The sequence below is a fragment of the Choloepus didactylus genome, chromosome 10 (genome assembly GCF_015220235.1).
Source record: "Choloepus didactylus isolate mChoDid1 chromosome 10, mChoDid1.pri, whole genome shotgun sequence".
Lineage (NCBI taxonomy): Eukaryota > Metazoa > Chordata > Mammalia > Pilosa > Megalonychidae > Choloepus > Choloepus didactylus.
In genome coordinates, this window is record NC_051316.1 from 99,849,247 (window position 1) to 99,862,515 (window position 13,269).

Sequence of the window (13,269 nt, forward strand, 5' to 3'; positions counted from 1 at the left end):
ACAGAACATTTATCTTGTTCTAGGGACTTTGCTACATTAGCAATTAATTCTTGGAATAACCCCATGAGGTTAAGTATTGTTATTATTACTATTATTATTACTATTTCAGTTTTACAAATTAGAAAACTGAGGTATGGAAAGTTTAGATTCATAAAGGGCAAAATCTGAATTTAAAGTCATGTTTTTTCTGGCTCCAAAGCCTGTGCTATTAACTACTATATAATCCAACTCCCCAAAGTGAAACCAAGACATCTTAGTGCATGGTAATAAGATCTGTTGATGGGCTATTTAATGAAGTAATCTGTCTGCTGAAAGGAAGGTCAGGTCATTTAGTCCAACAGTTTTCATTTTAGGGAACACATAACCCTGGTGGCACCCAAGGTCTTCCCAAAGAGTATACAGACGTTCATTTAGGAGAATCAGTTTCCTGATTCTCAACTTCCCTTTTTCTCTTTCCTAAAATCATTTTGTCTCATAAATTACCTGCTGTGAAGATTTCATCTTATGCATTAACTTGTCTCCCGCTTAAGAAATGAAAGACATTCCTTTCATCCACCCCAAATGTTACTAGTGTATTAGCTCAGGATATAAAAGGAATATCAAATGAATTGAATGAAGGGACAATTAGAAATATTGAGACAATTAATAACTTTAGTAGCCAGATAACCAGTCCCTTTGCAGGCCAGGAGGTTTCCGATTCTTTGCTTTCAAAAAAATTGAAGGAGGAAATGTAATGTTGGCAGTACAGCATTAAAAATAATTTTAGATAATAGACAATACTGTAATTGTTGTTGTATTACTTGAAAGGGGTCAAAAGGATGAGGGACATTACTATATAAAAATCTGTTTAATTCCCATTTACTTCTGTATGTGAATAAATCCTACATCTATAACAATAAAACTTCACAGTAGAATTGAAGCTGATTTTTGACTCATTATAGTAATAGTAATAAGTAACATTCAACGATGCATGAACTAATTGGAAAAAAAAAACTTCTTTTGCATTAAATTCCTTTCCAATAAAACTTTTATTATTTAGATTTAATAATTATTTTCAAAAGTTTATATGTCTATGTACCTTGAATATATATAGACACATTGCCCATTTTATTTACTTACCTTCTTCCCTGTAGAAATGGAGTTATTCTTCACTCCTGGTCTATCTGCTTTCATGCCTCAAATTAAACGTGAACATTAGCCTGTTCAAATCTAAAGGTCTGGAAATTCATAATATGCTACTCAACCATACTGAATTGATTTCTGTATAGTAGAATGATAAATGAGAACTAAGAGAGGTAGCCATATTTACTGAGCACATACTATATACCAGGAATTGTTCTAAGAACTTTATATATGTGTTTTTCATTTGGTGATCACAGAAATTCTGGTTCTATTATCTTCATTTTATAGAAGAGGAAACTGAAGCTCAGAGAGCTTCTATGACATGCTCAAGGTCTTTGAGCTAGTAAATGGTAGAATTTGAATTTGAATTCAGCCCCAACTGACCCCAAAGCCCATGCTCCTTCCAATGGGCTGTGCTCTTAAGCTTTCCCTGACTATTCTGTTACCTATGTTTCTCACTTTTCTACTATCCTGTGCATTTAGCCAGTGATAAGTGCCCATCACATTGTTTTTGTTTGATCCTCATTATAGAACTAGGGGGTAGATATTATTATTCCCATTTTTAGATCATGAAACTGAGGACTGGCAGGATGAATTAACTTCTCCAAGATCACAGGGAATATTGTTGGAGCCAAGTTGGTCATAGACCTATCTGTCTGACTCAGAAGCAATGCTCTTTCTGCCCCTCCTCACTCTGCTTAATCCCCATGTTTCATTGTCTTCTGTGCTTGGTTTCCCTGGTTAGTCTGTCATTGGAATTGGAGTCTCTAGATCAAAGCCCCCAACTTTAGCCTCCAGGGCTGGGAATCAGATGGCCCTGAGATAATGGTTTGAGAAATATGAGATGTCTCTTTTGAGTTCTTAGGAAAGGTCTAAGGAGAGACTGAGGTCTACTTGACAACAGGCCATGGAAGATCTCTCTTGGGTAATGTCCATTCAGCTCCTTTCTCAAAGGAGCTATCTTATAAGGCTAGTGAGAGCCCCAGAAGTGGTGGAAGGTGAGCTATGGAGTCCCACTTGTTTTCCTTGTAGATGGCAGAGGTCATCTTTCCTGACCTGTTAGGGGCAAAGAAGAGGAATGTGGTGTGGGATGAGGTGATAGGAAGCCCAGAATGGGGAACTAGAGAAGAATCTTGCTTTATATAAGCCTGTGGATAAGGAAACAGGAGTGTGGTGTGTGGGAATGGATTTTGACACAGAAATCAGAAGAACTGGGCCCTGGTCTGCCATGAAAATTTTCTCTATGACCTTGGGAAAATCTCTTCACCTCTTGTTTTCTTCTTCTTGGAAATGAAGAAAATATTATCTGCTTTAATATACAGGTTTTGTGAAAAAGAGATGTGAAAGCCCTTTAAAAAGTCTTATGAAACTTTTTTGGAAACAGTCCTATGAAACAGTAAGAAGTTGTTTTGAATTCCTATAGGAACTTGGGTTCCCTGTCACATACTGTACTCCTACAACTGCTGACATTCTGATCCATAGACCTCCCTGATAACTCGTTCTCTCTTTTATAAATAGAGAAGATATTTGGATAACACAACTTTCCCTGTTGTCTACCCAAGTTTCCCTGTTTGGTCAGTAATACCCAGAAGTGGATCAGTTGGTAAGAGAAGACAAAGCACACAACCATCTCCAGGGAATGATTTCTGGAGTACCCAACCCTAATTCTCCACAATACCTCCCCAACTGTCTGGAATTCCATTAGATACTATTATTTTGACTCAGGGGAAATTTCTCTTAAAGGAAACACTGTTGACTAAGTAAATCATTCATACATTTTTGTCTTGCTAGGTTTTAATAAAAAGGAGGGGAGAGAGTCCATGAAGTCACAGCATATCTGAAGGTGGCGTAGGGGAGAGTTTCTGTGAAGAGAAGGGAAAAGCAAAAGAAGGAGGCTTAGGGAGTCAAAGATAAACTTAATAATACTCACAATATTGTACAAAGGATCAAATTTGAGAAAGATTTTCTTCCCTCCAGCAGTTACCGAGAGCCTTCCTGTCCAGAAATTCTCTAAGTTGCCCAGAAACTGAAGCGTAAATGTGCTGCCCTCTCAGTGCAGACACTCACCTTACTGTGGACTCCTGGCTGGACAGACATGGGCTGAACTTGGCGCTTACATCCCTATTCAGGAAACACATGTCATTAGATCTTATTTTAACAGCAGCTCTGAGGAGTCCACTCAGGAAAGGTAGAGGAAGGTGCCCAGCACAGAAGAAAGTCATCAGGGGAGGTCTGAAGGGTGTAGAGCAGCCAGACTGCTGCTGGTGCCTCTACTTTGTCAGGGGCAGGAGCACAGGTCTGGGGAAGGTGCTGGGAGCTGAGGTTTTATCACATGCTTCTGAATGGACTCCATGGTTCTCACTAGCATGGAGCCCCAAGTGTGTCGTTGTCCAAACTCACTGCCTTCACTTGGGAGAGGGACCCATGAGGGCAGGTACTTCCAGTATCAGCATTAGTGACTGTGGCTCAGCAACTCAACTGATCCCTGGGAGATATGCCTGGATTTTGGATGATGGGTTCACTGAGTGTGCTCCAAAACTTCTTTGTGAAGGAAACCCACAGAAACTCAGATATAATCAAGGCATGCATAAGGTGTTTCCCTGCCTCAAGTCCTTAGAGATGTAGCCTTCTGTTTTATTTTTCTTTCAAGTAACACATTCTTACTTTAAAAACATTAGCAGTGAAACATGTATCAAGTAAGAAGTGGGAGTCTTTTTCTTGTCTTCCCCATTCCTCTCCAGGGGTAACCACTGTTAAGGTTTTGATATGTAACCATGCAGACACTTTTCTATGTACATACAAACACATATATGTTCAATTTTGTTTTTTCAAAAATGGTGTCATGTTATACACATTATTCTGGAGCTTGCTTTGTTTCTTTTAACAATATATTATGGACTTCCTGTGGCACCATCAGAATTACCTCATTATTTTTAAAGGATGCCAAGTATTTCATAGAATATTAGGTGCACCACAAGTTATAAGCATTTCTCTGCTCATTCCACTTATTGTAGTGATTAATTTCATGTGTCAACTTGGCTAGATTGTGATGTCCAGTTGTTTGGTCAAGCAAGCACTGGCCTAATTGTTACTGTGAGGGTATTATCATTGCCAGTTGATTGCGCCTATAACTGATTGCATCTAAAATCAACAATGGAAATTGCCCTCAGCAATAAGGGGAATCTCCTCATCTAATCAGTTGGAGATCTTAAAGCCAGAACTGAGGATGTCAGAAGTCAGAAAGAATAATCTCTGCCTTTACTTCAGCTTACCTGCTTCTCCTAGAAAATTCAACCTCACCTTCTTTGGAGTTTCCAAATGTGGCCTGCCCTATGGAATTTGGACTTGCCACCCCATGGTCTCATGAGCCAATCCCTGTAATAAATATCATAATATTTACACATATATAATCCTGTTGGTTCTGTTTCTCTGGAGAACCCTAACACACTTAGCTTTATTTATTGATTTATTTGTTTATTGTTTATTACAAAAATAGTGCTGCAATGAATTTTTAAAGGCATATTGGTACAAATAGATTATATTTTTCTGGAAATAGAAGTGCTACATGAAAGCATATGTGAATTTTAAATTTTAATCAGTATCTACCAAATTGTGCTCCATAAAGTTTATACAAATTTGTACAACCTCCAAGAGCATATAAGAGTGCCCTTTTCCACACAGCCTGAGCAGCACTGTTTGCAAACTCCTTTTCTCCAAATCTAATGAGTGAAAAAAAAAATAATTTATGATAGTTTTACTCTTTATTTTACTTGTTATTGGGGACAATTTCTCTTATTTTTGACCATTTAAATTTTTTCTTTTTTGAATTTTCCAACCATATCCTTGCCCATTTTTTCTGTGTGGTTGCTGGGTTTTTGTTATTGCCCTCAAGGGTTTCTTATATGTTTGGGGAATCTGTTCTTATGCTTTCCTTCTCAGCCTCCAGCTTGGATAGATATTTTCTTTTTTATTTATGCTTTGCTCATTTTTGGACCACAAATCATTAGTTTCCCTAGAAAGGGCATCATATGCTATCAGTTGGATCTCAAATATCTGATTAACCTACACAGACACAGATAGTAAAAGTGAGTGCACACAGTTGGCAATAATAATGTTACTTTTGCTGGGTGCTTACTATGTGCCAGGCATTCTGCTTAAAAGTTCTCAGTTGCTTTTATCACATTTAATCCTCACAGTAACCATGTGAGCTAGATATTATTATTCCATATTCTCAGACCAGCAAACTGAAGCTCATAGAAATTAAGTGACTTGCCCAATGTCACCTAGCTAGTAGATGGATTTTTTTGGATTGAACCAAGAGACTAAACTCATAACCACACTACTCTATGAAGCCCAATAAATATTTGAGAATTTAATTTTAGCTTCAATACCATTTCTTTAGTGTCTATTCTTCATGGAAACTATATCATGTAATTTAAAATGTATCATCTAATTTATCCCTCACAACCCTGCAATTTGGGTTTTATTAAAATCCTAAATTGTAACTGGACTAAATGAGGCATGGGTTAAGAAATTTGTTAAAATCTCACTTAAACTGAATAGTAGGAATGAACTTAGAACTGGACCTTACCACTAGGTTGGTGTTTTATTCTAGTATATCACTTCACCTTTTGTAAGTATTGTGATAATGATCACTACAATGCTTTTGTGTGAGATGTTTCTATAGGAAGCAGTGGTATCAACATGGCAAAGTGGTAAGAGTTTTGGACTCAGACTTACTTTAAAAAAAATCATATGTAGTTATTGGTAGACTTTTAAAAATCTTTAAAAATAATGAAACGTTTCACACATATTTCCATTTTTATGAGGGGCTACATTGAAAGAATTAATTTATGAAAAGATTAGAGACTTCTCTATCTGTATCTTTAGGATGCTTTTAAAATCTTACCTTTGTCACTGCACTATCATGTCTACAACCAACTGATGTTGGTTCTGTGACCTGTGTGGCAAGCATCATAGTGGTAGAAAGGCCAAGTAGAGGTCCCTGAAAGTGCTCCCTCTGAGCCCAAACAGAAAATCAGAAACAATACAATATCCTAGGTGGAATGGAAGAAATAAGTCCATCCTCAAAGACTTAAAGGATCTGGGGTGACAGTGCCAATCATACCCGTTTCATTCTCTCATGTGGCCCTTTTAAAAACCAGGTGGATCATAGCATATGATAGTGGACTATGGTAAACTTAAGGAAGTGGTATTCCCAATTACAGCTACTGTTTCAGATGTTGTATTAATAAATAAATTAACACAGCCTCTGGATCTTTGTGTTAGACTATTGAACTTCCATATGAATTCTTATTAATACTAATCAGAATGTAGGATTAGAAGCACTTGGTACCAGTAGCATTAAATACATTCTTACCAGGGCCTTGTTGTCTTTCTTGCTCTTTGTTATAGTCTGAAGGGACCTTGGTGATTGGACATTCCACAGAATATAAAGTTCATTCAATGTATTGACGAAATCATGTTGATTGCCCCTGGGGAGAAGGGGGTGGTAATACTCTGTGTGCCCTGATAAATTACATATATGAAAGGGGTTGTGAGAAAAGCCCAACAAAGATTCAGAGGCCTACCACATGGGTAACACTTTTAGGGGTTCAGTGGTTTGGGGTATGCCAGGACATCCCCTTCAAGATAAAGAAAAAATTATTGAGCCTTTCACCTGTCTACCACTGAAAAAGAGGTACAGCATTTTCTAGGTCTCTGTATTTTTGAGACAGCACATCTTGTCCCTGGATATTCTGCTTTGATAAATATTTACTTGGTGACTGTAAGTTTGACAGATTTGAATGAGGCCTAGAGCAAAAGGGGGCTCTTCTGTAGGTTCTAGCTCTGGTATAAGTAACCTTGGCACTAGGCCATATAGTGCAAGAAACCCTATGAGGCTAGAGGTTTGTGATAGATAAGGATTATATGTAGAGTCTCTGGAAAGCATCAGTAGGAGAGGTGCTTAGAATCCTCTAAAAGATCTGGAGCAAGGCCAGTAGAGTTGATTGATGTCTATTTGAGCCTTCCAGACAATAGACATATAGTAATTGCTGTTGTAAGTGCCCATGATGAGCTGGGTATTGTCAGATCCAAGTCAGGTTTGAATAGGCACAGAAGTAATCTGTCATACAGTGGTACACAACCTAGTCTACAGGACACAGTAAGAAGCATCAACAGATGGCCAAGACCCAATTGTCCACAAGCCATCTACCCCTGCTACACTGTGCTTGCACGTAAGACTGTTTTGGGAATCTTCTTATGGAAATTTTCTTATGATAAACCTAAGCCTGGTTCAAGTATGGGTTGATTCAATATATTGATGTGAGCCAACTGTGACTACACTGTAGCAGGTGATCTGAAATACATCTGGTCATCAATGTGGTATGCAGAAGCGGCTTGAAATAAAAATATATATGGACTCCTGGGAAGTGGTATTGGTTTGGATGGTTATTCTGGGGGGTCTTGGAAGGAGCTATTTTGGAAAATTGTGAACAAAGTGGTCTGGAAAAAAACCATGGGGATGGTCTATTGAATGCAGGCACAAACTGTGTGGATCATTGCATCTCAAATAAATTTCCATCAGGGAACATCCACAGAAGAAGGGGCACTGATCATGTTAGGTTGGTAACAGGGCCAGACACTCTAGGGCTTGATCCATGAGCTGAGTAGCCATGATTGCAGAGAGAGAGGTTATGTATGGACCCAACAACATGGGCTCCTTCTCACTAAGGTTGATTTAACTATTGTTACTGAATACTTAACTTTTCATAACAGACACCAATGGTGACTCCTTGGTACCTTGGTATGGTACCTTGAAGAGAATAAAAAACACTTGATGGTGTTGATTTCACCAATTCTTTGACTCTAGGGGGAGGAGGCATCAATTTATCTTCAGAGGGATTGATACATTTTCTAATTCCTTTTCTCTGCCTGTAGTGTCTCTGGCAGAGTTTCTGATTTATTGTCATGTAATCCTCATAATACCTCCTCAGACTCAGTTGAGGAGACCTACTTTATGTTGAAGGAGGAATAGGTATATGACCATGTAATCCACTGATCCTACCATATCTGCATCACTCAGAAGCTGCCACCTGATAGAATGTTAGAATGGCCTCTTAAAAATATAGTAAGGTTGTCAGATTGGAGAAAACATCCTGTTTGCTTAGGGGGCTGTCCCTAAAGATGCATTATATACTTTTAACTATACAGGGATTTGTCCCCAATAGCTAGTATATATGGGTCTGGGAACTAATGGCTACAAGTAGGAGCGGTTCCCTTTCCATTACTCCCAGGTAGTGGTTCACTTGGGAATTTTGTGTATTCTGTTCTTGCAACTTTAAACTCTTATTAGACTAGAGGCCTTTGTTTCAAGGGGAAGGGGAGCACATCTATCAGGGGATATGGTAAGGATTCCAAAAACCTGAAGTTATTACTACTGAGTGGTCTTTTTTAGGTTCCTCATGCCAGCAGGTAAAGAAAAAGTTACTGTGCTGCAATGGTTACTTGATCTAAATTATTTTGTGGAAACAGGATTGCTGCTATGTAATTGAGGCTGGAATTTATGGGACTCACTGAGACACTGTCTGGTGCCTTCATGCCTGTTTATAACTGTAAATGGTTATAATGAGTTAGATTTACAATGGGTAGAGTTCTGGCTCTAATTGTTCATCAGAGAACCCAAATCTATTATGATATGGTAGTTTTAGAGCTGCTCAATAATAAAAATATTACATAATAAGAATGCAGGACATCTGCTAATAATGAATCATTGCTAGATAAATGCTTATAAACTATGTGGCATAATTGATAAAACTCAGCTGCTTGAAATGCTTAGAGAAGATGTAATTTACTACTGGGAAGATAAGAGAAACAACTGACTTAATTGGGGAACCCCCAGCATAACTGGATTCTGATTTACTTCAGTCTGCTTGTTTCCTTTGCTATCAAGTAAACACTGTTCATCTTTGGATCTGTAATAATGTTCTGAACAGGCAACTGCAGCAACCACAGCCTAGTAAAGACATGGTAACCAGAGTCTGAGAACCATCAGGATGAAGAGCTGAGATCTGCCACTGTACAATCAACATAGACCAGCAGAAGTGCTAGACAAGTACAAGGGAAATATAAAATGACTGGTAGAGGAGGGAAATATATCAGTTGTGATCTTGGGCCTACTGGAAGCAGTGGGGACTATAGATTGTCTCACTGACACCACCACCCCCATTGTCTTTCTTTTTCTTTGAGAAATTGTGATTGGCCAAAAGAAGTAGCAACAGAGTGATGTGAACTTAATGTGGAGCATTAAGTGGTCATGAGTGGTATAAGGGGTGAACTGTAGTAGATGCAGTTGTTGCCCCACCCTCAAGTCTTATCACTACCATGTGAGTTCCCCCCATAGACTACCTGATGTTAGCATCTGTATGTCTATCTGAGGGCTATCTCTGGCAGCCAGAGTGTCCCAGTGAACCCCTTGAGTTCCAGAGATAAATGCATAGCAGGCCAGAAGTGCCAAGGAATTAATGTTCCTTGAGAGCAGCCTTCAGTCTCAACAGATGGGAGGTGATGTAAAAAAGTCCAACTCCTTCACCTCTTGGGTGGGATAGTTTAGAGGTGTGTCTTTTCTCCTGGATTTCGGAATTCCCCAACCATTTTAAGCACTAATTACTCATAGTGCTATCTGACTTGATAATGTCCCTTTATTGCCTCCCCTTTTTGATCTGATTCCCTACTCCCTACTGGTGTTTCCTGGGAATCACCTCCAAAAGAAACAGTTTGCGCTCAAATCCTTATCTCATGGCCTGTTTCTGGGGTAACACAAACCAAGATGTGTTCTAATATTTTGGCTTTAAAACATCTTTTGAAAATCTTTCTCTCTTACTACAAATTTGGCCAGGACATTTTGAATGTTTTATTGCATGATGTATGCTATTGGGCAGTAAAATAGCATAAGAATATGCCTACCTAATTCTATGTGCCTTATTTTTAGTGAATGCAAAGGGCTACAACCATTAAAAAGCATGTGAATTAATTAGTTGACTGTGATTAATCAGCAGGGAGGGTCTAAGCTAACGAAACCAACGACAATGACAAGAACAACTAAGAACAGCTGCAGCACGACAGGGGCAGCAATTATATTTTGAGTCCCTCATATGTGCCAAGTAGCATGCTAGGTACTTGAATTACATTTCTCATTTAATGTTTCTTCAATATTATAAAACTTACATTATTACCTTCTTATTACAGACAAGGACACTAAGACTCAGAGAGGTTAAATAACTTAAGCTAAAATCACCTATCTCCTAAGTGGTGGAGCTGTGATTTTCACATTGTTGGGAGTGTTTAAGGGACTACAATAAATAATCTTCTTCCCACTTGAATTCTTTATCAATAACACAAGGAGAAAGAGAGACAGAGCTAAAATGTGACTTGATTACTGTTAAAGTCTAGGTTCAAGGACACATTTTGGGGTGAAAGCCTAAAGGGTTTTCTAACCAACCCCAGAGGTGTGGGACTAGGAGAGGCCTCCCGTGTGTGTGAGTGGCTGCTATGTCCTTGGAGTTACACAGGAGACACACATTCCCTGTAAGCAAGCTCATTCTCCAGAAAATGTGGGAGAGTCTGAGCTCACCATATCCATGTTGATCCAGATATTCCTGGGGCAGATTTAGTAAGGGGGGCAAAATTAAAAAATTATTACACTAATTGTGTTTTCTCCACACAAAGGTAGAGATCAAGCCTGGTAAAGAAACATTCACCCCACAAGTAGCCACAGTCTTTTACCTACATTAAATCCAGCTTTTGGTGACTTGTGTGAGGCAGATATGGAGGAATTAAACAATTGCTGGAAGAGCTCTCCTTAAAGAATTCTCCAACTCCATATCCGGAGACCCCCAGAATATATCCCAGAGAAAGTAATCACCTAAAAGATTCTTGATAACTGATAAGAAAACTGGAAATAAAGGTTCCAGACATGTGGGTGATTGGGGGTTGTCCCAATAAAGAGATAAAAGGGAAGCCCTAAGACTGATTAGGATACATAGTAGAACTGACGGCTTACATTCAGTAAATGTTTTTTGAGCAGTTATTGTGAGCCAAGTGAGTTTGCATATTATTTATTATTCAGAGTAATCCTATGATGTACCTGTTATTTCAGTGTTACAGATAAGGAAACCAAAAGTTAGAGAGGAGGAAGTTGCCCCAAGTTACATCATCTGAAATGTTGGACTTAAGGTCTTAGCTTCTAACTTCTGATTTCAAGTCTTGAGTTATTGCCACCATAACACTAAATAATATTTGAACTGGGTTATTTGTGGGGGCCCTTAGACTCACATAATCCAATCAATTTATTATAAAAAGGGGGAAACTAAGGCTCAGAGATATGAAATGATTACCCAAGGTCACACCATTCATTAATGGTATAGTCAGGACTAGAACCCAGGACTCAAATTAAAGCTCCATTTTTGTTCTTCTATAAAACACTGCCTGTCTAAATTTAAAGTATCAGACGATTTTCTTTGTGTTTTATTCCACAGTCATAATGAATCCATATTCTTGTGCTGGAGAAACCATCTATGGTTCCTTTATAACTTGAGCAAACAAAACATTGCACTTGCATTTCCATTTTCTTTCTATCTATCTATCTATCTTATCTATCTATCTATCTATCTATCTTATCTATCTATCTATCATCTATCTATCTATCTAACCCCCCATATGTGAACTTCTCTTAGGCATCCAGCAAAAATAAATAAGAACCATTTTGAGGGTTGGTAGTGAGGATTATTCAGAGCACACCAACTTCACAAAGATGATTCAAGTTTACTGATAATACTGGTCCTCTCCCTGTCCTTACATGTCAACCCATACTTTGAAATGTGAATATGAGAAGAAAGAAGTCTCAGGCTCATGGAAGCTACAGTAGCTGTCAGGAGGCAAATTTTCAACTCTCAACCTTGAATCTTGGAGTCCAGACCCCAAGATCCTGAGAAGAGAGTGTTAGAGTCTTTTTCTTCTGAGTAGCCTCCCCTGTGCCTCCTTCATATCCCTGTTTCTCAGGCTGTAGAAGAAGGGGTTCAGCATGGGGGTTACCATTGTGTACATTATTGAGAAGACTCGGTTCTTCCCACCTGGATGGGATGATGGAGTACATAAATAAACCCCAGTATCTGTGCTGTAGAACAGACTACAGAGAGATGGGAAGTGCAGTTGGAAAAGGCCCTTTGCTTACCCTTAGGGGAATCAAATCTCAGGATGTAAAAATAGGATGTAAGGATGCAGATGAAGGGTCCAATAAGCAATGTTCCTGCCACAAGGATGAGCACCGGATCATTAACATGAGTACTGGAGCAGGCCAGCTTCAGGAGTGGAACCAGATCACAGAAAAAGTGGGGTATGATATTGGGGCCACAGAAGGAAAGCCTGGTTACTAGGAGGGTATGAACCAGGGCATGGAAGGTAGCGATCACCCAGGACCCAGCCACCAACAGGATGCAATGCTGGGAGTTCATGGTCATAACATAGTGGAGGGGGCGGCTGATGGCCACATAGCAGTCAAGTGCCATGACAGCCAAGAGAAAGTTGTCCAGATCTGCAAATAGGCCAAAGAAATAGAGTTGTGTCAGGCACCCATCATAAGAGATCAGTTTACTTCCTGAGCCAATGTTATCTAGCACCTTGGGGATTATTGTAGAGATGAAATCAATGTCAGAAAAGGAGAGGTTGACCAGGAAGAGGTACATGGGTGTGTGGAGGTGCAGGTCAAAGCCGATGGCCAGGATGATGAGCAAGTTCCCCATCACAGTGACCAGGTACATGCCCAGGAAGAGCCCCAACAGGACAGGCTGCTGCTGCAGCTGCTCAGAGAAGCCCAAGAGAAGAAACTCATAGATGGTGGTCTGATTTCTTCTTTCCATGTCTGGAATGCTGTGTGAAATAAATGTTATTGTAATACAAATAGTAAAAAAGTAAAATAATGATATGTTGAAGGTACTTTGAATCCCTGTTTATTAAAAAAAAAAAGAGTCTGTGGTTTAAATGATTCTGTTTGGGTAAAGCTTGAAATTATAATCATGTACTTAAAAAACAACAGCTAGGAGAACCAAAATGAAATGACTTTGACCCTATGTGAAGACAAAAAATGAA

The 13,269-nt window shown here is 39.0% G+C and overlaps 1 pseudogene; it reads right to left on the minus strand.

Annotated features, from left to right (window-relative positions):
• Positions 1-12,123: 12,123 nt before the first annotated feature.
• LOC119545308 lies at positions 12,124-13,040 on the minus strand (annotated as a pseudogene).
• Positions 13,041-13,269: the final 229 nt, after the last annotated feature.